Raw genomic sequence first — 27457 nt, 5'->3', positions numbered from 1 at the left:
ATAAATACCACACTCCAAACTATAAATAAGGCAATGCTTCAATACTATTCAGCCCTTTATGCACCAGACCCTATCGATAAACAGACAGCTGAAGCCTTCCTAAAAAATTTGGACATTCCCACGGTTACCCCCTCCCAATTAGAGGCCCTCAACGCCCCCATATCCCTCTCCGAAATATCATGCACTATCCGCAAGCTTACCCCCTCCAAGGCACCGGGCCCAGACGGATTCACGGGTGAATTCTATAAGACACTTGTGTATGGTGTATGCTGGTGTATGCTGGCATGTGGTCCGGTGGCCCTTATCTTCCCTCAGGGAATCAGGCCATCATCAAATTGCTGTCAAAGAAGGGTAAAGACCCCCTAGAACCAGGCTCTTATAGACCCATCTCCCTTCTCAACCTGGATGTCAAGATCTTATCTAAAATCATAGCCAATCAGCTCGCTGACATCATCCCCTCCCTAATCCATCCAGCACAGTCGGGTTTTGTTAAAGGCAGAACGGCCACCCTAAATATACGCAAGGTTATGTTGGCCCTGGAACACGCTAAACTACATCCTAACGGTGACTTCGCTTTCATTATATTGGACGCGGAGAAAGCCTTCAACAATGTCAGCTTCGATTGGCTTGCCTTGACCATGTCGAAAATGGGTTTCTCAGGTCCCTTCTGTCATCTCATTAGTACCATGTACTCTACCCCTTCGGCAAAATTGGTGGCCGCGGGCCTACTCTCAGATGAATTTTGTTTACATAAAGGCACCCGTCAAGGCTGCCCCCTATCACCACTTTTATTTAACATTGCCCTAGAACCCCTTTCCAGACACCTCACGCAGGTGGCACCCCTCCACGGTATACAAATCGGCGAACATGACCTGCGCTCCTCTCTCTTCGCGGATGACGTCCTTATCTTCTCAGCCAACCCCTCCTCCGATATGTCCACTATAAAACAAGTCTTCGACATATTCCGGTCCTGTTCGGGCCTCCGAATTAATTATGGCAAAAGCAAAATTCTCCCTTTAGGGTCTAAACCTGCCCCCTCCTGGTCCCATAACTCCATCTTCTCTGTTGCTAGGTCCCACATCACTTACCTTGGTATCTCGATTGGGAAAACTCCTTCCTCCTTATATAGCCTGAACTATCCCCCTGAATCAGCCGTATCCAAATTCATATGGCGGGGAAAGAGACCAGGCATAGCATTAAAGAAACTTTTTCTTCCCAGACGCGAAGGGGGTGTTGGGAAGTCTCCCAAATGTTAGGACTTATGACTTAGCTTGCTTGATGAGAATTGGTTTAGATTGGATTGCACACTCGTCCCGTTACTCCAACCACCCCCTGGAATCTGCTATGGCACGCCCTTTCTCTCTCACAGCCCTTCTCCACTGCAAATGGAAGTCGGTCCCGACCCCCTACCAACACAACCTACTGCTAAGAGACACTGTTATTGCTTGGAGAGAAATCAGGAAAAGCCTTCGGCTTCCCCCTTTCATGTCTCAACACATACCAATCCAAGGAAACCCGAGCTTCCCCCCCGGTCTGGACCACAGGCCCTTCCAAATCTGGAGAGACAAAGGTCTCACAAAGTTCTCATCCCTGTGTGACATTCCTTCTGGCCGTCCCCTACCCTTTGACTCTGTTGCCTCTACCTTTTCATTACCCCCCTCCCATGTGTTCCACTTTTGGCAGTGCACCAACTATCTGAAAACTACCTGTAAGGAAGCGGCGAAACGTTTTTCTCCCAACTTCTCGGACCACCTGCTCGCGGAAGGATCCTATAAAATTTTAGCCATTTACAAGCAACTACTTCTTCAGACGACACCTACTCTGCATTCCTCATCTGCAGCCAACTGGGGCAAGGATTTCCCAGATGATGAATTGGTCAACAAGCTGATCCAGGGCTTCAACAAAGTTCAACGCCTGACCCCCAACGAAGTCTGGAGAGAAATCCAATTAAAAATCCTCCACCGGGCCCACATACCCTTTCTATATTCCACAACAGACCAATCTGCTGCCAAATGCCCCCTGTGCCATCATCAGAGACCTTCCCTAACCCATCGTTTTTGGTCATGCACGTACATATCCTCCTTCTGGGAACAGGTACTGGCCTACATTTTCGGAATCACCTTGCTAAAACTACCCAAAGACCCCCTGCTCCTCATCTTTGGTTATTGGGACCCCCTACTGCTACAATGGTCTCGGGGGACTCGCCCTTCCTCATCTGCTCCCCAGCCTCCTGCAACTCTCAACAAAGACTGGTCTCTGCTCTGCCTCCTGGTCGCAAGGAGAGCTGTCTTGAAAAACTGGACTTCTGCACACTGCCCCTCTGTGTCCCAAGTACAGCGTGAGCTCCTCCTCCTTCTCTACAAGGAACGTGCCACCACAGACTTCAAACGCGATACCTCCAAATCCCGCTTTCTTTCCACCTGGGGGCCCTTCATGCACTCTCCTACTCCACCTTCTCCTACTCCAAATCTCCCCCACCCAGTGAAAATCTCCCATGATGTCTCTAGCCCACAATGCCACGATACCCCCCCCCCCCCGGTGCCCCCCTACCCTTTCTCCCGAAGTTATTTCTTCTATAAAGAGTTGTATGTGTTACTTTTGTTCCTGTAGTATTCTTAGGACCTTACTAAATTACGAGATCCATCCAGTAGCCTGGAGCTGGAGGAGGAGGTAATGGCTCTGTGTGAGGTGGAGGAGGAGAGCGGCCGTTCTCTTTGGCGCCATTTTGAGAATGCATGCTGGCCGCTTTTGTGAAGTAGTCTGTCAGGCAGCCCAGTCTTGGTGTTTTGTTTCATCTGCGGGACATAGCCGGGTGTTCCCCACTGTTAGTGTCCCCTTTTGGGGCTGGTAGCAGCTGGCTAGTGCGCTGTGTGCCACGTTAGAGACCCGGTGTGACAGGGAGATCAGGAGATCTTTCGGAAAGTCGTGACGTGCAGTATGCGCCGGTCGGAGGAACGTCAATCAACTAGGAACGCCCAGCCCCGCTAGAATCGTACCGGGAAGCCGAGGGATGAAACACCGCTAACAAGGTATGTATTAAAAAAAAACAAAAAAAACAGCATCCTCGCAGTATAACCGGTCAGCTCAAGGTATTAGAAATGTATTTTTGGGTGAACTTCCACTTTAATATGGTACTCAGTGTCCTTATTTCATAGCCCCCCGCAATGTCATTCTGCCGCAAAAGTGATTTTATAAAAATTGATGGACGCTTCCATCTTGCTTGTGGGCAGAAAGACCAAAGGACACTCCCCCTCCCGCGGGAAGAGAACCAGGAAGTGAGAGATAGACACTGCATATACAAGGTTTGTGATGATATGGGAAAAAATGGATAGCGATTAGTTGATATACACACTAAGATGGTCCGATTAAACATTAGATGTGATTTAGGGTGAACCTCCGCTTTAACTAAGTGAAGAGCGGCAGATGCATATAAAAAAAAACGTATTCCCGCGGAACCCCCGCTTTAAGGATAAATATCCAGTTGTGACTGGTTCTTTTGAAACTATACAGTTTGTTTACTTTCAATTGACTACAGAAACATTTATAGACGTTAGTGGGGTTTTTGAATACAGTGTACCAAAAAGTCCCTTTATCCATCCACTACCCCTTCCAGCTCAGCTTTCTAAAAGAATACAGTGTAGCATAACTGAGTAATTGGTATTCAAAGTCTGAGAGCACGGAAAGCTGACAATTGGTCTGGGCGGAGAGGTGTATAAGTGCCCTGTATTGAAGTGGTTAAGATCTGCTAATTGGTCTGGAGTAAGGGAGGGTGTTTGCAATGAATCCAGGAACTGGGACATACGAGTGGCTTCTGGATTAGGGGTAGCTGTGGCGGTGTTCAGGTTATATAGGGATGCATAGAAGTCCCGAAAGCAGTTGGCGCTGTCTATGTGGTTGCTGACTCTATGACCCTGAGCTGTCTGCATGTATGGGATCTTGGAGGCAGCAGCTTTGCATTTCATTTGTCTGGCTAAAAGAGCGCCTGGTCTATTGCCAGAGGCATACCAAGTAACTTTTAGTTGTTTGATGTGGCTGTCAAAGGAGGTTTGTAGGAATGAGCAGAATTCTTCTGTGTACGTAAGCAGGTGGTGTCTGCATTATTATGGGAGGTTTTGTTTGACTTTTCAAGTTTGCATATCTGATCAAGGAAGTGATTGTATTTTTTGTTTCGCACTTGTTTCTCCTGGACCCCAAGCCTAGTGAAAACACCTCTCATAAAGGCTTTGTTAGTTCCAAAGCAGTACATTATCTGTGACATCTGAGTTCATATTGCAAGCATAGTAGGTCTCTAACTCCTGTTTAAATTTTCTTGACAATTAGGTGGGGATAGAAGAGAGGTGTTCATGCGCCAGATGGTGGACTGGTTGATCGAAACGGTTATCGTGACTGATGCGTGGTCCGACCATTTTATTAGGCCTATATTTGCTTGGGATACGGTTTGCAGGGTACTTTTGTGTAACAGGAAAAGATCAATTTTGGAGTATGTGTAGAAGGTTGTAACGAGACCCTTGCTCGCTCCCGCTCCCCCGACACTCCTCTGCTACTATTGAGTCAGCTTGCAGATCGCAACGTCTGATGGTTCGGTCATCCAAGGCTCCGGGATCCGAACTACAGCTATGTGCCGTTCGGAATCCATTAGAACAAACACCAGGCAGGCTGTATGCAAGTTCAAACAGGAAGACTTTTATTGGAAGCACACAACACATTTTTATACAGAATTTGGAACATCCCGCCCCCAACAACCGCTTTCCTATTGTTCAATTGTAAAGTACATGTAGTTCTCCTTCAGGTCCTCCTAGCCATGCAAATGAGGACTTGAAAATGGGTTCAGCAGGGATTGGTCCGATAGCTTGAGTAGAAGGACTGCTATGTGTAATGAGACAGAAGCCCCAGGGGGCAATCAATGTACACAATAGCCAGACACAGAACAATGGAGCCGTCTGGAGCCTTAAGACAGGGCAGAAGACCCCCCACTGTGTAACAGATTTCAAGGAGGAACACTTCTGCATTCCAAGGTCCATGACAAAGGTAAAGTCCCTTTCCATCCCATGCAATCATCGCCAGGGATCCTAAAGGTCTTCCAGTTGTGTGAGTGTGGAAAGGGACGTGGATCTTAGTCTACGCTGGTTAGAGGAGTCAAGTGCGTTATCATTCGTTTCATTAAAATCTCTGCATAAGATTATGCATTATTTTGGATAATGAGAAAGCTTATTCATTATCATTTTGTAGAATTGTTTTTGGTGAGAGTTGGGTGCATATATTGTATGTTAGCAATAACATATGGTATGTTGTCAAAGAGAGCATCTAGAATTAGGCATCTACCACAGGGATCAGCTTCTAAGTGACCGAGCTGGAAAGATAGGGATTTGCGTATGGCAATCATGACACCTCTCCTCTTTTTGGTATGGTTCGCAAAATAGGTACGGGGGTAGAGGCGGTGCTGACAGGGCGGAGTTTTGTCTTGTATAAAATGCATTTCTTGGACTCATAGTATGTCTGTTTTTTGAGTGATGGCTTCTCGCCATAATCGGGGACCTTTTGTATGTGCTATTAAGGCCATTTGCATTGATAGTAGTAATAAGGTTGGACATGTTGATCAGTAAAAGTATCGGTGGAAGTGTGCAGAGTAAAGAGGTATAAATACTAACTGTGACGGTATTAGCATGATATCCCCGTCAAACATTCCCTTCTTCCATAAAGAACATCACCCAATATTCCACGAGGAGGAACATTCCTGGAATCGCCCCAATAAGCCACACATGAGTCAGTGCTTACTGCTGGAACAAGACAGACTTTAATGGTACAACACACAGCTTATATGTAATTTACAAAACTGTTACAATGACAATCTCTGCCCCCTCACACAGTGGGGGCTCCCATACAGATTATAGGCAGACACTTTGGAGTCGACCCTGAAGACATTTCTATAGATAATGACATCAGTGACGTTAATTACTAGTTGTAACAGAATACGTTATCTAGACAGCCTGGCCCCGCATATAGAAGAGGTAATTACCACAATGAAGCAATCAGAATAATTAACATGAGCCACTTCTAATCACAGTAAACAGTAAACACAGGTCTCCTTCACACACACAATAGATCAATAGACTGAAATAGGACTGGCCGAGGAAGGGTCATTAACATTTCAACAGCCTGTTAGCAGAGGAGTGAGTCACACCTGAATACACCTTCCCTCTAGCACACACACACAGCATTAAACATGCAGGGAGAATTACACTGAAGCATATCCTTCACACTAATGAGTTGTGGGTACATGGGAGGGTAAGGAACGGTACCTGGACTGAATTTAGAACTATTGTAAGCAGTAGGTTATGACTAAACAAACTGTTGTAATTAAAACAAGAATTAGTAGAAACAGTTGCAGTGAGTGTAGGCTGTGTGCTTAGCACACTTCATGCCAGGGGTGTGTGATAACCAGAAACGGATTAAACAAGTTAAAAAGTTATGAGATTTTGGTCCACATTCCGGGCCTCAGAAGGAGTGGGTAATGAGGAGCTAGACCTCTTGTGTCATGAATCAGATGTGATCAGAACTGTGTGGACTGCAACAGAGGGAACCCAGATGTGTTTTAAGTGAAAATATGGTTTAAGGATAGTGAAATAATATATTAAAATAACAACCTCCAAAAACACTCCAACCAACACCAACAGAAACCACAAATAATAACAGTAATTGACTAATATGTACAAGTAATAAGGACAAACCGGAATCACAACAGGGCCAGGCCAGGATCGTCAACGGGAGGTCAGCAGCTGGGGAAAGGGAGCACAAACAGGACAAGGAGGGGATGGATGGATCACAGGGGGAACAGGTGTAGGTGTAGGTACAGAGCACAGGGTACAGGATAACAGGTTCAGGTTCTGGTTCAGGTTCAGGTTTCAGGTTAGGGCGCAAGAAAGATATCAAGGCAAGGTCTAATTGTCACTGCCAGGTATTTATACACATCTCCTGCAATCAGGCTCAGGTGACGCCTGATCGCAGGAGATGTCGGCCCCACACTGCCAAGAACTCCCCGCTGTTGGACGCCAGTACTGCAGCCCAAGGATCACATATTACCACCAGGTGAGAGCTCCCCTGGCAGTCAAAGACTGCAGGGAGACACCTGGTGGTGGGCCACAGTACTACACGCCAAATACCAGGAAGTATCACCAGCGGGGGGAACCTTCCCTGACAGTACCCCCCCTCAAAGGAGCGGCCTCCGGACGCTCCAACTAGCTGTTGCTGGGGAAAGTCCATGGTGTCAAGCCGGGCAGCGGATACAGACATCCCAGGCTGGGCAAAAAGTACATCAAGCTGAGTAGCAGACACATCAAACTGGGAAGCAGACAGGGGCAAATCAAGCTGGGCAGCAGACTCCGAGTCATTGAGCTAGGCAGCAGACAGAGGCTCCGGGTCGTCGGGCTGGGCAGCAGGCTCCGGGTCATCGAGCTGGGCAGCAGACAGAGGCTCCGGGTCGTCGAGCTGGGCAGCAGACAGAGGCTCCGGGTCGTCGAGCTGGGCAGCAGGCTCCGGGTCATCGAGCTGGGCAGCAGACAGAGGCTCCGAGTCATCGGGCTGGGCAGCAGGCACCGGGTCATCGGGCTGGGCAGCAGGCTCTGGGTCGTCGGGCTGGGCAGCAGGCTCCGGGTCGTCGGGCTGGGCAGAAGGCTCCGGGTCGTCGAGCTGGGCAGCAGACAGAGGCTCCGAGTCATCGGGCTGGGCAGCAGGCACCGGGTCATCGGGCTGGACAGCAGGCTCTGGGTCGTCGGGCTGGGCAGCAGGCTCCGGGTCGTCGGGCTGGGCAGCAGGCTCCGGGTCGTCGGGCTGGGCAGCAGGCTCCGGGTCGTCGGGCTGGGCAGCAGACAGAAGCTCAAGAAGTTGGGCGGTTGGCACTGCAACGTCAGGCGGGGTTACTGGAGCTGAAATGTCAGGCTGGGCAACTGGAACAGGCTGGACCGCTTGCACTGGAACAACAAGCTGGACTGCTGGCACTGGAACAACAGGCTGGACTGCTGGCACTGGAACAACAGGCTGGGCAGTTGGCACAACAGGCTGGGTAACTGGCACAACAGACTGGGTAACTGGCACTGGAACAGGCCGAGCAGCTGGCACTGGAACATGTAGAGCAGCTGGAACAGGCTGGGTAACTGGCATGGAAACAACAGGCTGAGCAACTGGCACTGGAACAGGCTGGGCCGCTGGTACAGGAACAGGCTGGGCAGCTGGTACAGGAACAGGCTGGGCAGCTGGTACAGGAACAGGCTGGGCAGCTGGTACAGGAACAGGCTGGGCAGCTGGTACAGGAACAGGCTGGGCAGATGGCACTGAAACAGGCAGGGCAGATGGCACTGAAACAGGCTGAGCAGATGGCACTGGAACAGGCTGAGCAGAAGGCACTGGAACAGGCTGAGCAGATGGCACTGGAACAGGCTGAGCAGATGGCACTGGAACAGGCTGAGCAGATGGCACTGGAACAGGCAGGGCAGATGGCACTGGAACAGGCTGAGCAGATGGCACTGGAACAGGCTGGCAGATGGCACTGGAACAGGCTGAGCAGATGGCACTGGAACAGGCTGAGCAGATGGCACTGGAACAGGCTGGGCAGATGGCACCGGAACAGGCTGGCAAACTGGCTCTGGCACCTCAGGCTGGCAAACTGGCTCTGGCACCTCAGGCTGGCAAACTGGCTCTGGCACCTCAGGCTGGCAAACTGGCTCTGGCACCTCAGGCTGGCAAACTGGCTCTGGTACCTCAGGCTGGCAAACAGGAACATCAGTCTGGCAAACTGGAACTTCAGGCGGAGGCACTGGCCGGGTAGCAGGTAGAGGTTTGGCAGAATTAGGCTGGTTATCAGGTTCAGCTGGCATGCAAGCAGACTGGAGCAGGTTGGTTGGTGTGGAGACAGGTTGGGTTACTGGCAGGATCGTCTTGGTTGGGAAAAACTTTTGTTTTTTCTTGGGCTTAGCCACAGAAGCTCTGTAGGTAAGGGGTGCAGCAGACTGGAAAGGAGGATTGGGATATGGCAGAGAAGAGGGAACAGTAGCTGGAGGAAGTTTTTGTGGGTTTGTAGGCAGCTGAGAAGAGACAGGTGGGTTGTATGCAGGATAGGTACAGGGAGCAGAGACTGGATATTGGTATCTGGTGGGAAGCAGTGTATACTGAGCTGCGACTGGGGTTGCCATGGGTGATGGGAGAAAAGACTCTTAAACAGGTAGGTGTCTGATGGTGGAAGTGGTTTGCTGTGGGTTGGCTGGGATTGATTGTAACATATCAGACCATGCAGAGAGTATTGGTTGGACAAAGAATGAATCACATGCTGCTTGTCTAACAAGGGTCTGTACTGACTGAATACATTCCAAAAGTTTTTGCCGGGAACAAACTGAATAATACTCACAAAAGCATGAGGGATCATCCTCTAGCAGCCACACCAGAGATTCCACCTGATCAGCACTGAAAGGGGGAGAAAAATCATCACAGGTCCCTGGAACACAGGACAGTGCTAGCTCAGCACATATTTGGATCAAAGGCTGCACCTCTCCAAACAAAACACAACCTTGGTCAACCTGGGAGTGGGCCAAACTGATGATCTCAAGCAGCTGGTCACGGGTCCACTCTTTTAGTGTCTGGCGTAGATAGTCACCACTTTTAGACGCCAGCAAAGCATAATAGGGAATCACGTTAGGGTTCATTTCAACAAGCCAATGGAACCAATATGGTTCCCCTGTGCAGCCACTTCTGATCAGGGATGGCCTTGATATACTGTCATGAATCAGATGTGATCAGAACTGTGTGGACTGCAACAGAGGGAACCCAGACGTGTTTTAAGTGAAAATATGGTTTATTAAGGATAGTGAAATAATATATTAAAATAACAACCTCCAAAAACACTCCAACCAACACCAACAGAAACCACAAATAATAACAGTAATAGACTAATATGTACAAGTAATAAGGACAAACTGGAATCACAACAGGGCCAGGCCAGGATCGTCAACGGGAGGTCAGCAGCTGGGGAAAGGGAGCACAAACAGGACAAGGAGGGGATGGATGGATCACAGGGGGAACAGGTGTAGGTAGAGAGCACAGAGCACAGGGTATAGGGTACAGGATAACAGGTTCAGGTTCAGGTTCAGGTTCAGGTTCAGGTTTTCAGGTTAGGGCGCAAGAAAGATATCAAGGCAAGGTCTAATTGTCACTGCCAGGTATTTATACACATCTCCTGCAATCAGGCTCAGGTGATGCCTGATCGCAGGAGATGTCGGCCCCACACTGCCAAGAACTCCCCGCTGGTGGACGCCAGTACTGCAGCCCAAGGATCACATAATACCACCAGATGAGAGCTCCCCTGGCAGTCAAAGACTGCAGGGAGACACCTGGTGGTGGGCCACAGTACTACACGCCAAATACCAGGCAGTATCACCAGCGGGGGGAACCTTCCCTGACATCTTGTCTGAGAGGAGTGTAGGCAGAATTTGTGGTAGTGAAAAAATCAGGCGGGTTGTTATGATTGTTATATTATGGCATCTCTCTCAGGACTTACGAGTTACGTTATTACTTGGGTAATTTGTAGATGAAGGAGGTGTTAGGGCCCAGTCGTGGAGCATCTTGTAGCCATCCTTAGGGGAGGTGATGGTAATTTCTTGGCTCTGAAATGTTATTAGCATTTTGGTGGGGAAACCCCAGTGGTAGACAATATTGTGGTCCCTCAAAATCGTAGTGATGGGAGTGTATTCTTTTCTCATTTTTGCGGTTGCTGCGGATAGGTCTTGGTATAGGGTTATCCCAGCATATGGAGGGGAGAGTACACGGGTGAATCTGGCTTCTCTGAGCAGGCGATCTGTGATGTAATAGAATTTGATCCTTGTTAGCACATCTCTAGGGACTGTGTCAGGCAGATGTGTTGGCTTGGGAATCCTGTATGCTTTATTCATTAATAGATCCCTAGGTGTGAGATCTGGGCTAAGCTTTAGGAAAAGCTGCTGCAAGTAAGGTATGAGGTCTTGTGGCTAAACAGCTTCAGGAATTCCTCTTATTTTTTTAATTATTGCGGCGAGAGCGATCGTCTAAATCTGCGACTTTAAGCTGCAGTTTACAGATCATGTCCGTCTGTTCCTCATAAGCATCCACCATTTGTCGCGTGTTTTCTGATACAGGGGCATCTGATGCAGGAAAGGACAGGGATGTCTGCCCAGTGATGCTTCTTAGCTAAGGGAAGTTTCTGTGGAGAGTGTGCAGGGGATTCCACTGCTCTCTAACCTCTGTGATAAGCTAGAGGATTGCCTTGTGGCTGTGGTGATTCCTCTATGTCAGAGAGCTCATCTGGAGCTGGAGGAGATAACGGCTCTGTGTGAGGTGGAGGAGGAGGAGAGCGGCCGTTCTCCTTGGCGCCATTTTGAGAACGCATGCTGGCCGCTTTTGTGAAGTAGTCTGTCAGGCGACCCAGTCTCTGTGTTTTGTTTCATCTGCGGGACATAGCTGGGTGTTCCCCGCTGTTAGTGTCCCCTTTTGGGGCTGGAAGTAGCTGTCTAGTGCGCTGTGTCCCGCATTAGAGACCCGGTGTGACAGGGAGATCTAGACCCCAGCAGCCATCTCGGTCTGCCGCATGGACACGCCACCCCACCCAAAAAAATAATGATTTTAATTTTTAAAAACCCAGTCTGAAAAATAGGCCCGGTCCTTAAGTAGTTAAAGTCACTGCTCCTGAAAAAAAACGATCATTTTATAAAAATGTTTGCATTGATACCTGTCCCCTAGGGCAGTACCCAGACCCCCCTACCCCTTTTATTGGCAATTACTTGCATATAAGCCTTCAAAATGGGGACTTTTGATCTTTCTTGTTCGGTTCCCATAGACTTCAATAGGGTTCCCCGTTCGGGTTAGAACTTTTCCCATGTTCTGGAGTTCTGCTTTGAACCGAACAGGGGTGTGTCCAGCCCATCTCTACTCTTTAATGGCTTCTGATTGAGAGACAGCAGTGTGGCTCCAGATTATGTGACTTTGAGAGCCAATCACAGCAGTCACATGACAGAGAATCCACACCACCTACTTTGCATCAAAGCCCACTTGAAGTGCAGTTAGGAGGTGGCCTTAGGGAGTTAATAGATTTTTATTTTTATGCAGACTTAGAGCCCATTCACACCTAGGCGTTTTGTCGCCTGTAGCGCGACGCTCACAAACGCCAGAGGGACCAAAATACATTAAAGTCTATGGGGATGGTTCACATCTGAACGCTGATGCGCCTGATGCCCATCGCCTGTAGCCAAAAAAAGTTCCGGACCCTTTTTTGTTGCGCGTATCGGGCGGCTTGAGCGTATTTGAGTGTTTCCATTTCCCATAGAAAGTAATGGAAACGCTCGATTCAAGCGACTTGCGCGACAACGGGCGTTTGCTACGGGCGTTTCGTCGCTTTAATCAATAGAACTTGTCGCCCATGCAGAAGATTAAAAAAATCTACCAACATAGCAACAAGTGATGAAAAGATGATAGTTTTTCCTATTGGCTAAAATAAAAAACGTCAAAGTACAAAAACGTCGGACAACGCTGTATGCAAACGCGCAAATAAGCATGAATACACGCGACAAAACGCCGGAAAAAAACGCTGAAAAAAACGCTGAACGACCGACGCTCAGGTGTGAATGCAGCCTTAGTATTATCCCAATATGCCCACTTATTTACCAGTAATCTGACCATTGCAGCCTTCAGCTCAAGCACTGTCTTCTAGCATTCATCAACGTAACCCCGCCCCCCCCTATAGTACCTATGTGTATTGTTAAGGATAAATATCCAGTTGTGACTGGTTCTCTTGAAACTATTCATTTTTTGTTTACTTTCAAGTGACTACAGAAAGATTTATAGACGTTAGTGGGGTTTTTGAATACAGTGTACCAAAAAGTCCCTTTATCTATCCACTCCCCCTTCCAGCTCAGCTTATTTCTTGTTGGCAGCCGTTCTCTGGGAATTTCCAAGATTTCACAACGTGTCTTTTTGTTCCCGGAAGAACAGACTGTAAAGCAGCTTACGTCCACTCTAATGAATTTATATGATGCAGTACACTGGAGCCCTGTGCTTATAGTTCTGCACTGATGCACTCTAGTGGAAATACAATTGTTTATAAAACAAAATACCCAAGATTCACAATATAAATTTAGGCAGATTTGAAAGTAACATAAATGAAGTTCTGTCATCTTTGAATGTTTTTTTTTTTTTATCTAGATACAAAGAGTTGGACTTTCAAGTTACAAAAAAGTCTCAATACATGTTAATTATGTAAAACAATATTGATTACATTAAAAAACAAATAATCAATTTGTAGGTTTAAATAGTTCACCCCTTTACTTATATCTTATCTTGAAGAGCAAGCTTTTTCTGAAACTTTTTATTTACAAGTTTAAATCAGTATTTTTTGCTAGAAAATTACTTATAACTGCCAAACATTATATACATTTTTATTAGCAGAGACCTTAGGGAATAAAATGGTGATCGTTGCAAATTTTTAAGTCACACAGCGGTTTTTCAAATGCAATTTTTTGGTAAAAAATACAGTTTAACTGCTTGCCGACCCACCGTAGCTGTACAACGGCCGCTTTTACAGGCTATGCGGCCACCGGTGCACGTGGCCGGCGCCGCAATGTCCGCCGGCAACCTGCGATCACTCCTCAGAGATCCAGAATGGGTCAGGGATCTGTCAATGTAAACAAGCACATCCCGGTTCTGACAGGCAAGTAGAGATCTGCTGTTCCTAGTGATCGGGAACAGCGGTCTCTCTACTTCCTGTCAGTACACTGCTCCCACAGTTAGAAACACCTCTCAGAGAACACATTTAACCCCTTGATCACCTCCTAATGTTAACCCCTTTCCTGCCAGTGACATTTATACAGTAATCAGTGGCTATTTTTAGCTCTAATCGCTGTATAAAATGTCAATGGTGCCAAAAAAAGTGTCAAAAGTGTCCGATCTGTCTGCTGCAATGTCGCAGTCCCACTAAAAATCGCAGATCGCCACCATTACTAGTAAAAAAAAAAAAAAAAAGCCATGAATCTATCTCCTATTTTGTAGACACTATGGGCCAGATCCACAAAGAACTTACGGTGGCGTATCTATTGATACGCCGCGTAAGTTCTACGATGCACCTTCGTATCTTTGTTTTGTATCCACAAAACAAAATATGCCTGAATGTGGGCTAGAACCGACTGACGTACGTCTTAGTACGCTATCGGATCTTAGGTGCATATTTATACGCTGGCTGCTAGGTGCAGCTTCCGTTGAGTTCCGCGTAGAGTATGCAAATTAGCTAGATACACCGATTCTCAAACGAACGTCCGGCGCATTTTTTTACGTCATTTACGTAAGGCTTTTTTCGGCGTAACGTTACCCCTGCCTCTATGAGGTGTACGCAATGTTAGGTATGGACATCGGGACTGCGTCAAATTTTCCGTTGTTTGCGTAAAACGTTTGCGAATAGGGCTTTGCGTAAATTATGTTCACGACGAAAGCATTGACTATTTGCAACGTGATTTCGAGCATGCGCAATGGGATACCCCCACGGACGGCGCATGCGCCGTTAAAAAACATCATTTACATGGGGTCAAGATGAATTAACATAAAACACGCCCACATCTTAGTCATTTGAATTTCGCGCCCTTACGCCGACACATTTACACTACGGGGCCATAACTTACGGCGCAAATTCTTTCTGGATAAGGAACCTCTGCTCTAAGTTACGGCGGCGTAGTGTATCTGAGATACGCTACGCCTGCCTAAAAATAGGGGGCTAGATTCAGGTAGGACTTACGCCGACGTATCTCGAGATACGCCGCGTAAGTCAAAATGTGCGCCGTCATAACTATGCACCGTACCCACAAAAATGGATACGCCTTGTGCTTCAGTTTAAATTCTCCCTGCTAAGTAATATTGTGTGTGGGTTAAGTGTAACAGGCTTTTGAAATGTTAATGACCCTTCCTCAGCCAGTACTATTTCAAAGGGTAATTGTGTGTGTGTGTGAAGGAGCCCTGTGGTTACTGTGATTAGATAAGTGGCTCATGTTAATTATTCTGATTGATTCATTGTGGTAATTATCCCTTCTATGTGCGGGGCCAAGCCGTCTAGATAATGTATTCTGTACAACTAGTAATTACCTTCACTGGTGTCATTATCTAAAGAAAGTGTTTTCAGGATCGACTCCGAAAAGTCTGCCTATCATCTGTATGGAAGCCCCCCACTGTGTGTGAGAAGGGAGTGGAGATTTCATTGTTCCTTGATTGAGGATTTAGCTTGAAAACTGTATATATACCAGCAGCAAGCTGCCATTAAAGTGTCTTGTTCCAGCAGTAAGCTTGGCATGTGTGGCTTATTGGGCGACTCCAGGAATATTCCCCCTTGTGGAATATTGGGTGATTATCTTTATGGGAAGAAGGGAAGACTTTGACGGGGATATCATTCTAATACCGTCACAAATGGTTGGCAGCAGCTTGATTTTCCCTTCTACTCTCCTTTACACCCGGATTCCAAGCAGACACTGGGAACAGTGAATGGAAGCCTGGTACACCCTACTTAAAAGAAATACACTGAAAGAACTACTGGAAGTTCGTGGAAGGATTGCTAGCAACAAAACCAAGCGGGTCATCGAAGCAGAATTAATGGAGCTAGACCAGGAGAACGTGATTGCAGCAATGCCAGCAGTACAAGAGATGGAGACACCAGTGATTCAGGAGGAGGAATTGCCAGCCAACAAAGTAATGAGACGAGATCGGGCGCTTTCAGGGTGATGTGGCCGTAGGCGATAACCATAGCTGTCCTTAACTCTCTTGAAGATAGCATGGAAGAAAGACTCGTAAAAAAAAGATTCCAGGACTCCACCACAACAACAACCAAAAAAAAGTCTGCAGCACCTGGTATTCCCAGGCGGTCTCCCACCCAGGTACTAACCAGGCCCGACCCTGCTTAGCCTCCGAGATCAGACGAGATCGGGCGCTTTCAGGGTGATGTGGCTGTAGGCGATTACAATGGATGTCCTTAACTCTCTTGAAGATAGCATGGAAGAAAGACTCGTAAAAAAAAGATTCCAGGACTCCACCACAACAACAACCAAAAAAAAGCCTACAGTACCTGATATTCCCAGGCAGTCTCCCATCCAGGTACTAACCAGTCCCGACCCTGCTTAGCCTTCGAGATCAGATGAGATCGGGCGCTTTCAGGGTGCTGTGGCTGTCGGCGATAACCTTGGCTGTCCTTAACTCTCTTGAAGATAGCATGGAAGAAAGACTCGTAAAAAAAAAGATTTCAGGACTCCACCACAACAACCAAAAAAAAGCCCACAGCACCTGGTATTCCCAGGCGGTCTCCCATCCAGGTACTAACCAGGCCCGACCCTGCTTAGCCTCCGAGATCAGACAAGATCGGGCACTTTCAGGGTGATGTGGCCGTAGGCAATAACCATGGCTGTCCTTAACTCTCTTGAAGATAGCATGGAAGAAAGACTCGTAAAAAAAAGATTCCAGGACTCCACCACAACAACAACCAAAAAAAGCCTACAGCACCTGGTATTCCCAGGCGGTCTCCCATCCAGGTACTAACCAGGCCCGACCCTGCTTAGCCTCCGAGATCAGACGAAATCTGGCGCTTTCAGGGTGATGTGGCCGTAGGCGATAACCATGGCTGTCCTTAACTCTCTTGAAGATAGCATGGAAGAAAGACTCGTAAAAAAAAGATTCCAGGACTCCACCACAACAACAACCAAAAAAAAGCCTACAGCACCTGGTATTCCCAGGCGGTCTCCCATCCAGGTACTAACCAGGCCCGACCCGGCTTAGCCTCCGAGATCAAATGAGATCGGGCGCTTTCAGGGTGATGTGGCCATAGGCAATAACCATGGCTGTCCTTAACTCTCTTGAAGATAGCATGGAAGAAAGACTCGTAAAAAAAAGATTCCAGGACTCCACCACAACAACAACCAAAAAAAAGCCTACAGCACCTGGTATTCCCAGGCGGTCTCCCATCCAGGTACTAACCAGGCCCGACCCTGCTTAGCCTCCGAGATCAGACGAGATCGGGCGCTTTCAGGGTGATGTGGCCGTAGGCGATAACCATGGCTGTCCTTAACTCTCTTGAAGATAGCATGGAAGAAAGACTCCACCAAAACAAAAAAGCCTACAGCACCTGGTATTCCCAGGCGGTCTCCCATCCAGGTACTAACCAGGCCCGACCCTGCTTAGCCTCCGAGATCAGACGAGATCGGGCGCTTTCAAGGTGATGTGGCCGTAGGCGATAACCATGGCTGTCCTTAACTCTCTTGAAGATAGCATGGAAGAAAGACTGGGGGAAAAAAGAGATTCAAGACTCCACCAAAACAAAAAAGCCTACAGCACCTGGTATTCCCAGGCGGTCTCCCATCCAGGTACTAACCAGGCCCGACCCTGCTTAGCCTCCGAGATCAGACGAGATCGGGCGCTTTCAAGGTGATGTGGCCGTAGGCGATAACCATGGCTGTCCTTAACTCTCTTGAAGATAGCATGGAAGAAAGACTGGGGGAAAAAAGAGATTCAAGACTCCACCAAAACAAAAAAGCCTACAGCACCTGGTATTCCCAGGCGGTCTCCCATCCAGGTACTAACCAGGCCCGACCCTGCTTAGCCTCCGAGATCAGACGAGATCGGGCGCTTTCAAGGTGATGTGGCCGTAGGCGATAACCATGGCTGTCCTTAACTCTCTTGAAGATAGCATGGAAGAAAGACTGGGGAAAAAAGAGATTCAAGACTCCACCAAAACAAAAAAGCCTACAGCACCTGGTATTCCCAGGCGGTCTCCCATCCAGGTACTAACCAGGCCCGACCCTGCTTAGCCTCCGAGATCAGACGAGATCGGGCGCTTTCAAGGTGATGTGGCCGTAGGCGATAACCATGGCTGTCCTTAACTCTCTTGAAGATAGCATGGAAGAAAGACTGGGGAAAAAAAGAGATTCAAGACTCCACCAAAACAAAAAAAGCCTACAGCACCTGGTATTCCCAGGCGGTCTCCCATCCAGGTACTAACCAGGCCCGACCCTGCTTAGCCTCCGAGATCAGACGAGATCGGGCGCTTTCAAGGTGATGTGGCCGTAGGCGATAACCATGGCTGTCCTTAACTCTCTTGAAGATAGCATGGAAGAAAGACTGGGGAAAAAAGAGATTCAAGACTCCACCAAAACAAAAAAGCCTACAGCACCTGGTATTCCCAGGCGGTCTCCCATCCAGGTACTAACCAGGCCCGACCCTGCTTAGCCTCCGAGATCAGACGAGATCGGGCGCTTTCAAGGTGATGTGGCCGTAGGCGATAACCATGGCTGTCCTTAACTCTCTTGAAGATAGCATGGAAGAAAGACTGGGGGAAAAAAGAGATTCAAGACTCCACCAAAACAAAAAAGCCTACAGCACCTGGTATTCCCAGGCGGTCTCCCATCCAGGTACTAACCAGGCCCGACCCTGCTTAGCCTCCGAGATCAGACGAGATCGGGCGCTTTCAAGGTGATGTGGCCGTAGGCGATAACCATGGCTGTCCTTAACTCTCTTGAAGATAGCATGGAAGAAAGACTGGGGGAAAAAAGAGATTCAAGACTCCACCAAAACAAAAAAAGCCTACAGCACCTGGTATTCCCAGGCGGTCTCCCATCCAGGTACTAACCAGGCCCGACCCTGCTTAGCCTCCGAGATCAGACGAGATCGGGCGCTTTCAAGGTGATGTGGCCGTAGGCGATAACCATGGCTGTCCTTAACTCTCTTGAAGATAGCATGGAAGAAAGACTGGGGGAAAAAAGAGATTCAAGACTCCACCAAAACAAAAAAGCCTACAGCACCTGGTATTCCCAGGCGGTCTCCCATCCAGGTACTAACCAGGCCCGACCCTGCTTAGCCTCCGAGATCAGACGAGATCGGGCGCTTTCAAGGTGATGTGGCCGTAGGCGATAACCATGGCTGTCCTTAACTCTCTTGAAGATAGCATGGAAGAAAGACTGGGGAAAAAAGAGATTCAAGACTCCACCAAAACAAAAAAGCCTACAGCACCTGGTATTCCCAGGCGGTCTCCCATCCAGGTACTAACCAGGCCCGACCCTGCTTAGCCTCCGAGATCAGACGAGATCGGGCGCTTTCAAGGTGATGTGGCCGTAGGCGATAACCATGGCTGTCCTTAACTCTCTTGAAGATAGCATGGAAGAAAGACTGGGGGAAAAAAGAGATTCAAGACTCCACCAAAACAAAAAAGCCTACAGCACCTGGTATTCCCAGGCGGTCTCCCATCCAGGTACTAACCAGGCCCGACCCTGCTTAGCCTCCGAGATCAGACGAGATCGGGCGCTTTCAAGGTGATGTGGCCGTAGGCGATAACCATGGCTGTCCTTAACTCTCTTGAAGATAGCATGGAAGAAAGACTGGGGGAAAAAAGAGATTCAAGACTCCACCAAAACAAAAAAGCCTACAGCACCTGGTATTCCCAGGCGGTCTCCCATCCAGGTACTAACCAGGCCCGACCCTGCTTAGCCTCCGAGATCAGACGAGATCGGGCGCTTTCAAGGTGATGTGGCCGTAGGCGATAACCATGGCTGTCCTTAACTCTCTTGAAGATAGCATGGAAGAAAGACTGGGGGAAAAAAGAGATTCAAGACTCCACCAAAACAAAAAAGCCTACAGCACCTGGTATTCCCAGGCGGTCTCCCATCCAGGTACTAACCAGGCCCGACCCTGCTTAGCCTCCGAGATCAGACGAGATCGGGCGCTTTCAAGGTGATGTGGCCGTAGGCGATAACCATGGCTGTCCTTAACTCTCTTGAAGATAGCATGGAAGAAAGACTGGGGGAAAAAAGAGATTCAAGACTCCACCAAAACAAAAAAGCCTACAGCACCTGGTATTCCCAGGCGGTCTCCCATCCAGGTACTAACCAGGCCCGACCCTGCTTAGCCTCCGAGATCAGACGAGATCGGGCGCTTTCAAGGTGATGTGGCCGTAGGCGATAACCATGGCTGTCCTTAACTCTCTTGAAGATAGCATGGAAGAAAGACTGGGGGAAAAAAGAGATTCAAGACTCCACCAAAACAAAAAAGCCTACAGCACCTGGTATTCCCAGGCGGTCTCCCATCCAGGTACTAACCAGGCCCGACCCTGCTTAGCCTCCGAGATCAGACGAGATCGGGCGCTTTCAAGGTGATGTGGCCGTAGGCGATAACCATGGCTGTCCTTAACTCTCTTGAAGATAGCATGGAAGAAAGACTGGGGGAAAAAAGAGATTCAAGACTCCACCAAAACAAAAAAGCCTACAGCACCTGGTATTCCCAGGCGGTCTCCCATCCAGGTACTAACCAGGCCCGACCCTGCTTAGCCTCCGAGATCAGACGAGATCGGGCGCTTTCAAGGTGATGTGGCCGTAGGCGATAACCATGGCTGTCCTTAACTCTCTTGAAGATAGCATGGAAGAAAGACTGGGGGAAAAAAGAGATTCAAGACTCCACCAAAACAAAAAAGCCTACAGCACCTGGTATTCCCAGGCGGTCTCCCATCCAGGTACTAACCAGGCCCGACCCTGCTTAGCCTCCGAGATCAGACGAGATCGGGCGCTTTCAAGGTGATGTGGCCGTAGGCGATAACCATGGCTGTCCTTAACTCTCTTGAAGATAGCATGGAAGAAAGACTGGGGGAAAAAAGAGATTCAAGACTCCACCAAAACAAAAAAGCCTACAGCACCTGGTATTCCCAGGCGGTCTCCCATCCAGGTACTAACCAGGCCCGACCCTGCTTAGCCTCCGAGATCAGACGAGATCGGGCGCTTTCAAGGTGATGTGGCCGTAGGCGATAACCATGGCTGTCCTTAACTCTCTTGAAGATAGCATGGAAGAAAGACTGGGGGAAAAAAGAGATTCAAGACTCCACCAAAACAAAAAAGCCTACAGCACCTGGTATTCCCAGGCGGTCTCCCATCCAGGTACTAACCAGGCCCGACCCTGCTTAGCCTCCGAGATCAGACGAGATCGGGCGCTTTCAAGGTGATGTGGCCGTAGGCGATAACCATGGCTGTCCTTAACTCTCTTGAAGATAGCATGGAAGAAAGACTGGGGGAAAAAAGAGATTCAAGACTCCACCAAAACAAAAAAGCCTACAGCACCTGGTATTCCCAGGCGGTCTCCCATCCAGGTACTAACCAGGCCCGACCCTGCTTAGCCTCCGAGATCAGACGAGATCGGGCGCTTTCAAGGTGATGTGGCCGTAGGCGATAACCATGGCTGTCCTTAACTCTCTTGAAGATAGCATGGAAGAAAGACTGGGGGAAAAAAGAGATTCAAGACTCCACCAAAACAAAAAAGCCTACAGCACCTGGTATTCCCAGGCGGTCTCCCATCCAGGTACTAACCAGGCCCGACCCTGCTTAGCCTCCGAGATCAGACGAGATCGGGCGCTTTCAAGGTGATGTGGCCGTAGGCGATAACCATGGCTGTCCTTAACTCTCTTGAAGATAGCATGGAAGAAAGACTGGGGGAAAAAAGAGATTCAAGACTCCACCAAAACAAAAAAGCCTACAGCACCTGGTATTCCCAGGCGGTCTCCCATCCAGGTACTAACCAGGCCCGACCCTGCTTAGCCTCCGAGATCAGACGAGATCGGGCGCTTTCAAGGTGATGTGGCCGTAGGCGATAACCATGGCTGTCCTTAACTCTCTTGAAGATAGCATGGAAGAAAGACTGGGGGAAAAAAGAGATTCAAGACTCCACCAAAACAAAAAAGCCTACAGCACCTGGTATTCCCAGGCGGTCTCCCATCCAGGTACTAACCAGGCCCGACCCTGCTTAGCCTCCGAGATCAGACGAGATCGGGCGCTTTCAAGGTGATGTGGCCGTAGGCGATAACCATGGCTGTCCTTAACTCTCTTGAAGATAGCATGGAAGAAAGACTGGGGGAAAAAAGAGATTCAAGACTCCCCACCAAAACAAAAAAGCCTACAGCACCTGGTATTCCCAGGCGGTCTCCCATCCAGGTACTAACCAGGCCCGACCCTGCTTAGCCTCCGAGATCAGACGAGATCGGGCGCTTTCAAGGTGATGTGGCCGTAGGCGATAACCATGGCTGTCCTTAACTCTCTTGAAGATAGCATGGAAGAAAGACTGGGGGAAAAAAGAGATTCAAGACTCCACCAAAACAAAAAAGCCTACAGCACCTGGTATTCCCAGGCGGTCTCCCATCCAGGTACTAACCAGGCCCGACCCTGCTTAGCCTCCGAGATCAGACGAGATCGGGCGCTTTCAAGGTGATGTGGCCGTAGGCGATAACCATGGCTGTCCTTAACTCTCTTGAAGATAGCATGGAAGAAAGACTGGGGGAAAAAAGAGATTCAAGACTCCACCAAAACAAAAAAGCCTACAGCACCTGGTATTCCCAGGCGGTCTCCCATCCAGGTACTAACCAGGCCCGACCCTGCTTAGCCTCCGAGATCAGACGAGATCGGGCGCTTTCAAGGTGATGTGGCCGTAGGCGATAACCATGGCTGTCCTTAACTCTCTTGAAGATAGCATGGAAGAAAGACTGGGGGAAAAAAGAGATTCAAGACTCCACCAAAACAAAAAAGCCTACAGCACCTGGTATTCCCAGGCGGTCTCCCATCCAGGTACTAACCAGGCCCGACCCTGCTTAGCCTCCGAGATCAGACGAGATCGGGCGCTTTCAAGGTGATGTGGCCGTAGGCGATAACCATGGCTGTCCTTAACTCTCTTGAAGATAGCATGGAAGAAAGACTGGGGGAAAAAAGAGATTCAAGACTCCACCAAAACAAAAAAGCCTACAGCACCTGGTATTCCCAGGCGGTCTCCCATCCAGGTACTAACCAGGCCCGACCCTGCTTAGCCTCCGAGATCAGACGAGATCGGGCGCTTTCAAGGTGATGTGGCCGTAGGCGATAACCATGGCTGTCCTTAACTCTCTTGAAGATAGCATGGAAGAAAGACTGGGGGAAAAAAGAGATTCAAGACTCCACCAAAACAAAAAAGCCTACAGCACCTGGTATTCCCAGGCGGTCTCCCATCCAGGTACTAACCAGGCCCGACCCTGCTTAGCCTCCGAGATCAGACGAGATCGGGCGCTTTCAAGGTGATGTGGCCGTAGGCGATAACCATGGCTGTCCTTAACTCTCTTGAAGATAGCATGGAAGAAAGACTGGGGGAAAAAAGAGATTCAAGACTCCACCAAAACAAAAAAGCCTACAGCACCTGGTATTCCCAGGCGGTCTCCCATCCAGGTACTAACCAGGCCCGACCCTGCTTAGCCTCCGAGATCAGACGAGATCGGGCGCTTTCAAGGTGATGTGGCCGTAGGCGATAACCATGGCTGTCCTTAACTCTCTTGAAGATAGCATGGAAGAAAGACTGGGGGAAAAAAGAGATTCAAGACTCCACCAAAACAAAAAAGCCTACAGCACCTGGTATTCCCAGGCGGTCTCCCATCCAGGTACTAACCAGGCCCGACCCTGCTTAGCCTCCGAGATCAGACGAGATCGGGCGCTTTCAAGGTGATGTGGCCGTAGGCGATAACCATGGCTGTCCTTAACTCTCTTGAAGATAGCATGGAAGAAAGACTGGGGGAAAAAAGAGATTCAAGACTCCACCAAAACAAAAAAGCCTACAGCACCTGGTATTCCCAGGCGGTCTCCCATCCAGGTACTAACCAGGCCCGACCCTGCTTAGCCTCCGAGATCAGACGAGATCGGGCGCTTTCAAGGTGATGTGGCCGTAGGCGATAACCATGGCTGTCCTTAACTCTCTTGAAGATAGCATGGAAGAAAGACTGGGGGAAAAAAGAGATTCAAGACTCCACCAAAACAAAAAAGCCTACAGCACCTGGTATTCCCAGGCGGTCTCCCATCCAGGTACTAACCAGGCCCGACCCTGCTTAGCCTCCGAGATCAGACGAGATCGGGCGCTTTCAAGGTGATGTGGCCGTAGGCGATAACCATGGCTGTCCTTAACTCTCTTGAAGATAGCATGGAAGAAAGACTGGGGGAAAAAAGAGATTCAAGACTCCACCAAAACAAAAAAGCCTACAGCACCTGGTATTCCCAGGCGGTCTCCCATCCAGGTACTAACCAGGCCCGACCCTGCTTAGCCTCCGAGATCAGACGAGATCGGGCGCTTTCAAGGTGATGTGGCCGTAGGCGATAACCATGGCTGTCCTTAACTCTCTTGAAGATAGCATGGAAGAAAGACTGGGGGAAAAAAGAGATTCAAGACTCCACCAAAACAAAAAAGCCTACAGCACCTGGTATTCCCAGGCGGTCTCCCATCCAGGTACTAACCAGGCCCGACCCTGCTTAGCCTCCGAGATCAGACGAGATCGGGCGCTTTCAAGGTGATGTGGCCGTAGGCGATAACCATGGCTGTCCTTAACTCTCTTGAAGATAGCATGGAAGAAAGACTGGGGGAAAAAAGAGATTCAAGACTCCACCAAAACAAAAAAGCCTACAGCACCTGGTATTCCCAGGCGGTCTCCCATCCAGGTACTAACCAGGCCCGACCCTGCTTAGCCTCCGAGATCAGACGAGATCGGGCGCTTTCAAGGTGATGTGGCCGTAGGCGATAACCATGGCTGTCCTTAACTCTCTTGAAGATAGCATGGAAGAAAGACTGGGGGAAAAAAGAGATTCAAGACTCCACCAAAACAAAAAAGCCTACAGCACCTGGTATTCCCAGGCGGTCTCCCATCCAGGTACTAACCAGGCCCGACCCTGCTTAGCCTCCGAGATCAGACGAGATCGGGCGCTTTCAAGGTGATGTGGCCGTAGGCGATAACCATGGCTGTCCTTAACTCTCTTGAAGATAGCATGGAAGAAAGACTGGGGGAAAAAAGAGATTCAAGACTCCACCAAAACAAAAAAGCCTACAGCACCTGGTATTCCCAGGCGGTCTCCCATCCAGGTACTAACCAGGCCCGACCCTGCTTAGCCTCCGAGATCAGACGAGATCGGGCGCTTTCAAGGTGATGTGGCCGTAGGCGATAACCATGGCTGTCCTTAACTCTCTTGAAGATAGCATGGAAGAAAGACTGGGGGAAAAAAGAGATTCAAGACTCCACCAAAACAAAAAAGCCTACAGCACCTGGTATTCCCAGGCGGTCTCCCATCCAGGTACTAACCAGGCCCGACCCTGCTTAGCCTCCGAGATCAGACGAGATCGGGCGCTTTCAAGGTGATGTGGCCGTAGGCGATAACCATGGCTGTCCTTAACTCTCTTGAAGATAGCATGGAAGAAAGACTGGGGGAAAAAAGAGATTCAAGACTCCACCAAAACAAAAAAGCCTACAGCACCTGGTATTCCCAGGCGGTCTCCCATCCAGGTACTAACCAGGCCCGACCCTGCTTAGCCTCCGAGATCAGACGAGATCGGGCGCTTTCAAGGTGATGTGGCCGTAGGCGATAACCATGGCTGTCCTTAACTCTCTTGAAGATAGCATGGAAGAAAGACTGGGGGAAAAAAGAGATTCAAGACTCCACCAAAACAAAAAAGCCTACAGCACCTGGTATTCCCAGGCGGTCTCCCATCCAGGTACTAACCAGGCCCGACCCTGCTTAGCCTCCGAGATCAGACGAGATCGGGCGCTTTCAAGGTGATGTGGCCGTAGGCGATAACCATGGCTGTCCTTAACTCTCTTGAAGATAGCATGGAAGAAAGACTGGGGGAAAAAAGAGATTCAAGACTCCACCAAAACAAAAAAGCCTACAGCACCTGGTATTCCCAGGCGGTCTCCCATCCAGGTACTAACCAGGCCCGACCCTGCTTAGCCTCCGAGATCAGACGAGATCGGGCGCTTTCAAGGTGATGTGGCCGTAGGCGATAACCATGGCTGTCCTTAACTCTCTTGAAGATAGCATGGAAGAAAGACTGGGGGAAAAAAGAGATTCAAGACTCCACCAAAACAAAAAAGCCTACAGCACCTGGTATTCCCAGGCGGTCTCCCATCCAGGTACTAACCAGGCCCGACCCTGCTTAGCCTCCGAGATCAGACGAGATCGGGCGCTTTCAAGGTGATGTGGCCGTAGGCGATAACCATGGCTGTCCTTAACTCTCTTGAAGATAGCATGGAAGAAAGACTGGGGGAAAAAAGAGATTCAAGACTCCACCAAAACAAAAAAGCCTACAGCACCTGGTATTCCCAGGCGGTCTCCCATCCAGGTACTAACCAGGCCCGACCCTGCTTAGCCTCCGAGATCAGACGAGATCGGGCGCTTTCAAGGTGATGTGGCCGTAGGCGATAACCATGGCTGTCCTTAACTCTCTTGAAGATAGCATGGAAGAAAGACGGGGGGAAAAAAGAGATTCAAGACTCCACCAAAACAAAAAAGCCTACAGCACCTGGTATTCCCAGGCGGTCTCCCATCCAGGTACTAACCAGGCCCGACCCTGCTTAGCCTCCGAGATCAGACGAGATCGGGCGCTTTCAAGGTGATGTGGCCGTAGGCGATAACCATGGCTGTCCTTAACTCTCTTGAAGATAGCATGGAAGAAAGACTGGGGGAAAAAAGAGATTCAAGACTCCACCAAAACAAAAAAGCCTACAGCACCTGGTATTCCCAGGCGGTCTCCCATCCAGGTACTAACCAGGCCCGACCCTGCTTAGCCTCCGAGATCAGACGAGATCGGGCGCTTTCAAGGTGATGTGGCCGTAGGCGATAACCATGGCTGTCCTTAACTCTCTTGAAGATAGCATGGAAGAAAGACTGGGGGAAAAAAGAGATTCAAGACTCCACCAAAACAAAAAAGCCTACAGCACCTGGTATTCCCAGGCGGTCTCCCATCCAGGTACTAACCAGGCCCGACCCTGCTTAGCCTCCGAGATCAGACGAGATCGGGCGCTTTCAAGGTGATGTGGCCGTAGGCGATAACCATGGCTGTCCTTAACTCTCTTGAAGATAGCATGGAAGAAAGACTGGGGGAAAAAAGAGATTCAAGACTCCACCAAAACAAAAAAGCCTACAGCACCTGGTATTCCCAGGCGGTCTCCCATCCAGGTACTAACCAGGCCCGACCCTGCTTAGCCTCCGAGATCAGACGAGATCGGGCGCTTTCAAGGTGATGTGGCCGTAGGCGATAACCATGGCTGTCCTTAACTCTCTTGAAGATAGCATGGAAGAAAGACTGGGGGAAAAAAGAGATTCAAGACTCCACCAAAACAAAAAAGCCTACAGCACCTGGTATTCCCAGGCGGTCTCCCATCCAGGTACTAACCAGGCCCGACCCTGCTTAGCCTCCGAGATCAGACGAGATCGGGCGCTTTCAAGGTGATGTGGCCGTAGGCGATAACCATGGCTGTCCTTAACTCTCTTGAAGATAGCATGGAAGAAAGACTGGGGGAAAAAAGAGATTCAAGACTCCACCAAAACAAAAAAGCCTACAGCACCTGGTATTCCCAGGCGGTCTCCCATCCAGGTACTAACCAGGCCCGACCCTGCTTAGC

General features: G+C 49.2%; 54 non-coding genes and 1 pseudogene across 54 annotated transcripts; all 55 read right to left on the bottom strand.

Moving 5' to 3' along the window:
* Positions 1-15879: 15879 nt before the first annotated feature.
* LOC120912164 lies at positions 15880-15998 on the bottom strand. Its single transcript, XR_005742921.1, has one exon. It is a non-coding gene; the product is annotated as a 5S ribosomal RNA (ribosomal RNA).
* Positions 15999-16096: 98 nt separating this feature from the next.
* On the bottom strand, positions 16097-16215 carry LOC120912384 (annotated as a pseudogene).
* Positions 16216-16311: 96 nt separating this feature from the next.
* LOC120912165 lies at positions 16312-16430 on the bottom strand. Its single transcript, XR_005742922.1, has one exon. It is a non-coding gene; the product is annotated as a 5S ribosomal RNA (ribosomal RNA).
* Positions 16431-16527: 97 nt separating this feature from the next.
* LOC120912112 lies at positions 16528-16646 on the bottom strand. Its single transcript, XR_005742872.1, has one exon. It is a non-coding gene; the product is annotated as a 5S ribosomal RNA (ribosomal RNA).
* A 98-nt stretch (positions 16647-16744) lies between these two features.
* On the bottom strand, positions 16745-16863 carry LOC120912029. The gene has a single exon (XR_005742792.1). It is a non-coding gene; the product is annotated as a 5S ribosomal RNA (ribosomal RNA).
* A 98-nt stretch (positions 16864-16961) lies between these two features.
* On the bottom strand, positions 16962-17080 carry LOC120912332. The gene has a single exon (XR_005743045.1). It is a non-coding gene; the product is annotated as a 5S ribosomal RNA (ribosomal RNA).
* Positions 17081-17146: 66 nt separating this feature from the next.
* Positions 17147-17265, bottom strand: LOC120911842. Its single transcript, XR_005742611.1, has one exon. It is a non-coding gene; the product is annotated as a 5S ribosomal RNA (ribosomal RNA).
* A 90-nt stretch (positions 17266-17355) lies between these two features.
* LOC120911841 lies at positions 17356-17474 on the bottom strand. Its single transcript, XR_005742610.1, has one exon. It is a non-coding gene; the product is annotated as a 5S ribosomal RNA (ribosomal RNA).
* Positions 17475-17564: 90 nt separating this feature from the next.
* LOC120911840 lies at positions 17565-17683 on the bottom strand. Its single transcript, XR_005742609.1, has one exon. It is a non-coding gene; the product is annotated as a 5S ribosomal RNA (ribosomal RNA).
* An 89-nt stretch (positions 17684-17772) lies between these two features.
* LOC120911839 lies at positions 17773-17891 on the bottom strand. Its single transcript, XR_005742608.1, has one exon. It is a non-coding gene; the product is annotated as a 5S ribosomal RNA (ribosomal RNA).
* Positions 17892-17982: 91 nt separating this feature from the next.
* Positions 17983-18101, bottom strand: LOC120911838. The gene has a single exon (XR_005742607.1). It is a non-coding gene; the product is annotated as a 5S ribosomal RNA (ribosomal RNA).
* Positions 18102-18190: 89 nt separating this feature from the next.
* Positions 18191-18309, bottom strand: LOC120911835. The gene has a single exon (XR_005742605.1). It is a non-coding gene; the product is annotated as a 5S ribosomal RNA (ribosomal RNA).
* Positions 18310-18399: 90 nt separating this feature from the next.
* LOC120911834 lies at positions 18400-18518 on the bottom strand. Its single transcript, XR_005742604.1, has one exon. It is a non-coding gene; the product is annotated as a 5S ribosomal RNA (ribosomal RNA).
* A 91-nt stretch (positions 18519-18609) lies between these two features.
* LOC120911833 lies at positions 18610-18728 on the bottom strand. Its single transcript, XR_005742603.1, has one exon. It is a non-coding gene; the product is annotated as a 5S ribosomal RNA (ribosomal RNA).
* A 90-nt stretch (positions 18729-18818) lies between these two features.
* On the bottom strand, positions 18819-18937 carry LOC120911832. The gene has a single exon (XR_005742602.1). It is a non-coding gene; the product is annotated as a 5S ribosomal RNA (ribosomal RNA).
* Positions 18938-19026: 89 nt separating this feature from the next.
* LOC120911831 lies at positions 19027-19145 on the bottom strand. Its single transcript, XR_005742601.1, has one exon. It is a non-coding gene; the product is annotated as a 5S ribosomal RNA (ribosomal RNA).
* Positions 19146-19235: 90 nt separating this feature from the next.
* Positions 19236-19354, bottom strand: LOC120911830. Its single transcript, XR_005742600.1, has one exon. It is a non-coding gene; the product is annotated as a 5S ribosomal RNA (ribosomal RNA).
* A 90-nt stretch (positions 19355-19444) lies between these two features.
* LOC120911829 lies at positions 19445-19563 on the bottom strand. Its single transcript, XR_005742599.1, has one exon. It is a non-coding gene; the product is annotated as a 5S ribosomal RNA (ribosomal RNA).
* A 90-nt stretch (positions 19564-19653) lies between these two features.
* LOC120911828 lies at positions 19654-19772 on the bottom strand. Its single transcript, XR_005742598.1, has one exon. It is a non-coding gene; the product is annotated as a 5S ribosomal RNA (ribosomal RNA).
* Positions 19773-19862: 90 nt separating this feature from the next.
* On the bottom strand, positions 19863-19981 carry LOC120911827. The gene has a single exon (XR_005742597.1). It is a non-coding gene; the product is annotated as a 5S ribosomal RNA (ribosomal RNA).
* Positions 19982-20071: 90 nt separating this feature from the next.
* Positions 20072-20190, bottom strand: LOC120911826. The gene has a single exon (XR_005742596.1). It is a non-coding gene; the product is annotated as a 5S ribosomal RNA (ribosomal RNA).
* Positions 20191-20280: 90 nt separating this feature from the next.
* On the bottom strand, positions 20281-20399 carry LOC120911824. Its single transcript, XR_005742594.1, has one exon. It is a non-coding gene; the product is annotated as a 5S ribosomal RNA (ribosomal RNA).
* Positions 20400-20489: 90 nt separating this feature from the next.
* On the bottom strand, positions 20490-20608 carry LOC120911823. The gene has a single exon (XR_005742593.1). It is a non-coding gene; the product is annotated as a 5S ribosomal RNA (ribosomal RNA).
* A 90-nt stretch (positions 20609-20698) lies between these two features.
* On the bottom strand, positions 20699-20817 carry LOC120911822. Its single transcript, XR_005742592.1, has one exon. It is a non-coding gene; the product is annotated as a 5S ribosomal RNA (ribosomal RNA).
* A 90-nt stretch (positions 20818-20907) lies between these two features.
* On the bottom strand, positions 20908-21026 carry LOC120911821. Its single transcript, XR_005742591.1, has one exon. It is a non-coding gene; the product is annotated as a 5S ribosomal RNA (ribosomal RNA).
* Positions 21027-21116: 90 nt separating this feature from the next.
* LOC120911820 lies at positions 21117-21235 on the bottom strand. Its single transcript, XR_005742590.1, has one exon. It is a non-coding gene; the product is annotated as a 5S ribosomal RNA (ribosomal RNA).
* A 90-nt stretch (positions 21236-21325) lies between these two features.
* On the bottom strand, positions 21326-21444 carry LOC120911819. Its single transcript, XR_005742589.1, has one exon. It is a non-coding gene; the product is annotated as a 5S ribosomal RNA (ribosomal RNA).
* Positions 21445-21534: 90 nt separating this feature from the next.
* Positions 21535-21653, bottom strand: LOC120911818. The gene has a single exon (XR_005742588.1). It is a non-coding gene; the product is annotated as a 5S ribosomal RNA (ribosomal RNA).
* Positions 21654-21743: 90 nt separating this feature from the next.
* On the bottom strand, positions 21744-21862 carry LOC120911817. The gene has a single exon (XR_005742587.1). It is a non-coding gene; the product is annotated as a 5S ribosomal RNA (ribosomal RNA).
* A 92-nt stretch (positions 21863-21954) lies between these two features.
* LOC120911816 lies at positions 21955-22073 on the bottom strand. Its single transcript, XR_005742586.1, has one exon. It is a non-coding gene; the product is annotated as a 5S ribosomal RNA (ribosomal RNA).
* Positions 22074-22163: 90 nt separating this feature from the next.
* On the bottom strand, positions 22164-22282 carry LOC120911815. Its single transcript, XR_005742585.1, has one exon. It is a non-coding gene; the product is annotated as a 5S ribosomal RNA (ribosomal RNA).
* A 90-nt stretch (positions 22283-22372) lies between these two features.
* Positions 22373-22491, bottom strand: LOC120911813. Its single transcript, XR_005742583.1, has one exon. It is a non-coding gene; the product is annotated as a 5S ribosomal RNA (ribosomal RNA).
* A 90-nt stretch (positions 22492-22581) lies between these two features.
* LOC120911812 lies at positions 22582-22700 on the bottom strand. The gene has a single exon (XR_005742582.1). It is a non-coding gene; the product is annotated as a 5S ribosomal RNA (ribosomal RNA).
* Positions 22701-22790: 90 nt separating this feature from the next.
* LOC120911811 lies at positions 22791-22909 on the bottom strand. Its single transcript, XR_005742581.1, has one exon. It is a non-coding gene; the product is annotated as a 5S ribosomal RNA (ribosomal RNA).
* A 90-nt stretch (positions 22910-22999) lies between these two features.
* Positions 23000-23118, bottom strand: LOC120911810. Its single transcript, XR_005742580.1, has one exon. It is a non-coding gene; the product is annotated as a 5S ribosomal RNA (ribosomal RNA).
* Positions 23119-23208: 90 nt separating this feature from the next.
* LOC120911809 lies at positions 23209-23327 on the bottom strand. Its single transcript, XR_005742579.1, has one exon. It is a non-coding gene; the product is annotated as a 5S ribosomal RNA (ribosomal RNA).
* Positions 23328-23417: 90 nt separating this feature from the next.
* On the bottom strand, positions 23418-23536 carry LOC120911808. The gene has a single exon (XR_005742578.1). It is a non-coding gene; the product is annotated as a 5S ribosomal RNA (ribosomal RNA).
* Positions 23537-23626: 90 nt separating this feature from the next.
* On the bottom strand, positions 23627-23745 carry LOC120911807. Its single transcript, XR_005742577.1, has one exon. It is a non-coding gene; the product is annotated as a 5S ribosomal RNA (ribosomal RNA).
* Positions 23746-23835: 90 nt separating this feature from the next.
* On the bottom strand, positions 23836-23954 carry LOC120911806. The gene has a single exon (XR_005742576.1). It is a non-coding gene; the product is annotated as a 5S ribosomal RNA (ribosomal RNA).
* Positions 23955-24044: 90 nt separating this feature from the next.
* LOC120911805 lies at positions 24045-24163 on the bottom strand. The gene has a single exon (XR_005742575.1). It is a non-coding gene; the product is annotated as a 5S ribosomal RNA (ribosomal RNA).
* Positions 24164-24253: 90 nt separating this feature from the next.
* LOC120911804 lies at positions 24254-24372 on the bottom strand. The gene has a single exon (XR_005742574.1). It is a non-coding gene; the product is annotated as a 5S ribosomal RNA (ribosomal RNA).
* A 90-nt stretch (positions 24373-24462) lies between these two features.
* Positions 24463-24581, bottom strand: LOC120911802. Its single transcript, XR_005742572.1, has one exon. It is a non-coding gene; the product is annotated as a 5S ribosomal RNA (ribosomal RNA).
* A 90-nt stretch (positions 24582-24671) lies between these two features.
* LOC120911801 lies at positions 24672-24790 on the bottom strand. Its single transcript, XR_005742571.1, has one exon. It is a non-coding gene; the product is annotated as a 5S ribosomal RNA (ribosomal RNA).
* A 90-nt stretch (positions 24791-24880) lies between these two features.
* Positions 24881-24999, bottom strand: LOC120911800. Its single transcript, XR_005742570.1, has one exon. It is a non-coding gene; the product is annotated as a 5S ribosomal RNA (ribosomal RNA).
* A 90-nt stretch (positions 25000-25089) lies between these two features.
* LOC120911799 lies at positions 25090-25208 on the bottom strand. The gene has a single exon (XR_005742569.1). It is a non-coding gene; the product is annotated as a 5S ribosomal RNA (ribosomal RNA).
* Positions 25209-25298: 90 nt separating this feature from the next.
* Positions 25299-25417, bottom strand: LOC120911798. The gene has a single exon (XR_005742568.1). It is a non-coding gene; the product is annotated as a 5S ribosomal RNA (ribosomal RNA).
* Positions 25418-25507: 90 nt separating this feature from the next.
* Positions 25508-25626, bottom strand: LOC120911797. Its single transcript, XR_005742567.1, has one exon. It is a non-coding gene; the product is annotated as a 5S ribosomal RNA (ribosomal RNA).
* Positions 25627-25716: 90 nt separating this feature from the next.
* LOC120911796 lies at positions 25717-25835 on the bottom strand. The gene has a single exon (XR_005742566.1). It is a non-coding gene; the product is annotated as a 5S ribosomal RNA (ribosomal RNA).
* Positions 25836-25925: 90 nt separating this feature from the next.
* LOC120911795 lies at positions 25926-26044 on the bottom strand. The gene has a single exon (XR_005742565.1). It is a non-coding gene; the product is annotated as a 5S ribosomal RNA (ribosomal RNA).
* A 90-nt stretch (positions 26045-26134) lies between these two features.
* Positions 26135-26253, bottom strand: LOC120911794. Its single transcript, XR_005742564.1, has one exon. It is a non-coding gene; the product is annotated as a 5S ribosomal RNA (ribosomal RNA).
* Positions 26254-26343: 90 nt separating this feature from the next.
* Positions 26344-26462, bottom strand: LOC120911793. Its single transcript, XR_005742563.1, has one exon. It is a non-coding gene; the product is annotated as a 5S ribosomal RNA (ribosomal RNA).
* A 90-nt stretch (positions 26463-26552) lies between these two features.
* LOC120911791 lies at positions 26553-26671 on the bottom strand. Its single transcript, XR_005742561.1, has one exon. It is a non-coding gene; the product is annotated as a 5S ribosomal RNA (ribosomal RNA).
* Positions 26672-26761: 90 nt separating this feature from the next.
* LOC120911790 lies at positions 26762-26880 on the bottom strand. The gene has a single exon (XR_005742560.1). It is a non-coding gene; the product is annotated as a 5S ribosomal RNA (ribosomal RNA).
* A 90-nt stretch (positions 26881-26970) lies between these two features.
* LOC120911789 lies at positions 26971-27089 on the bottom strand. The gene has a single exon (XR_005742559.1). It is a non-coding gene; the product is annotated as a 5S ribosomal RNA (ribosomal RNA).
* Positions 27090-27179: 90 nt separating this feature from the next.
* Positions 27180-27298, bottom strand: LOC120911788. Its single transcript, XR_005742558.1, has one exon. It is a non-coding gene; the product is annotated as a 5S ribosomal RNA (ribosomal RNA).
* Between the last annotated feature and the right edge of the window lie 159 nt (positions 27299-27457).

The sequence above is a fragment of the Rana temporaria genome, chromosome 8 (genome assembly GCF_905171775.1).
Source record: "Rana temporaria chromosome 8, aRanTem1.1, whole genome shotgun sequence".
Classification (NCBI taxonomy): domain Eukaryota; kingdom Metazoa; phylum Chordata; class Amphibia; order Anura; family Ranidae; genus Rana; species Rana temporaria.
The sequence above is the reverse complement of the archived record's forward strand: the minus strand, read 5'-3'. Positions and strand labels throughout refer to the sequence as shown.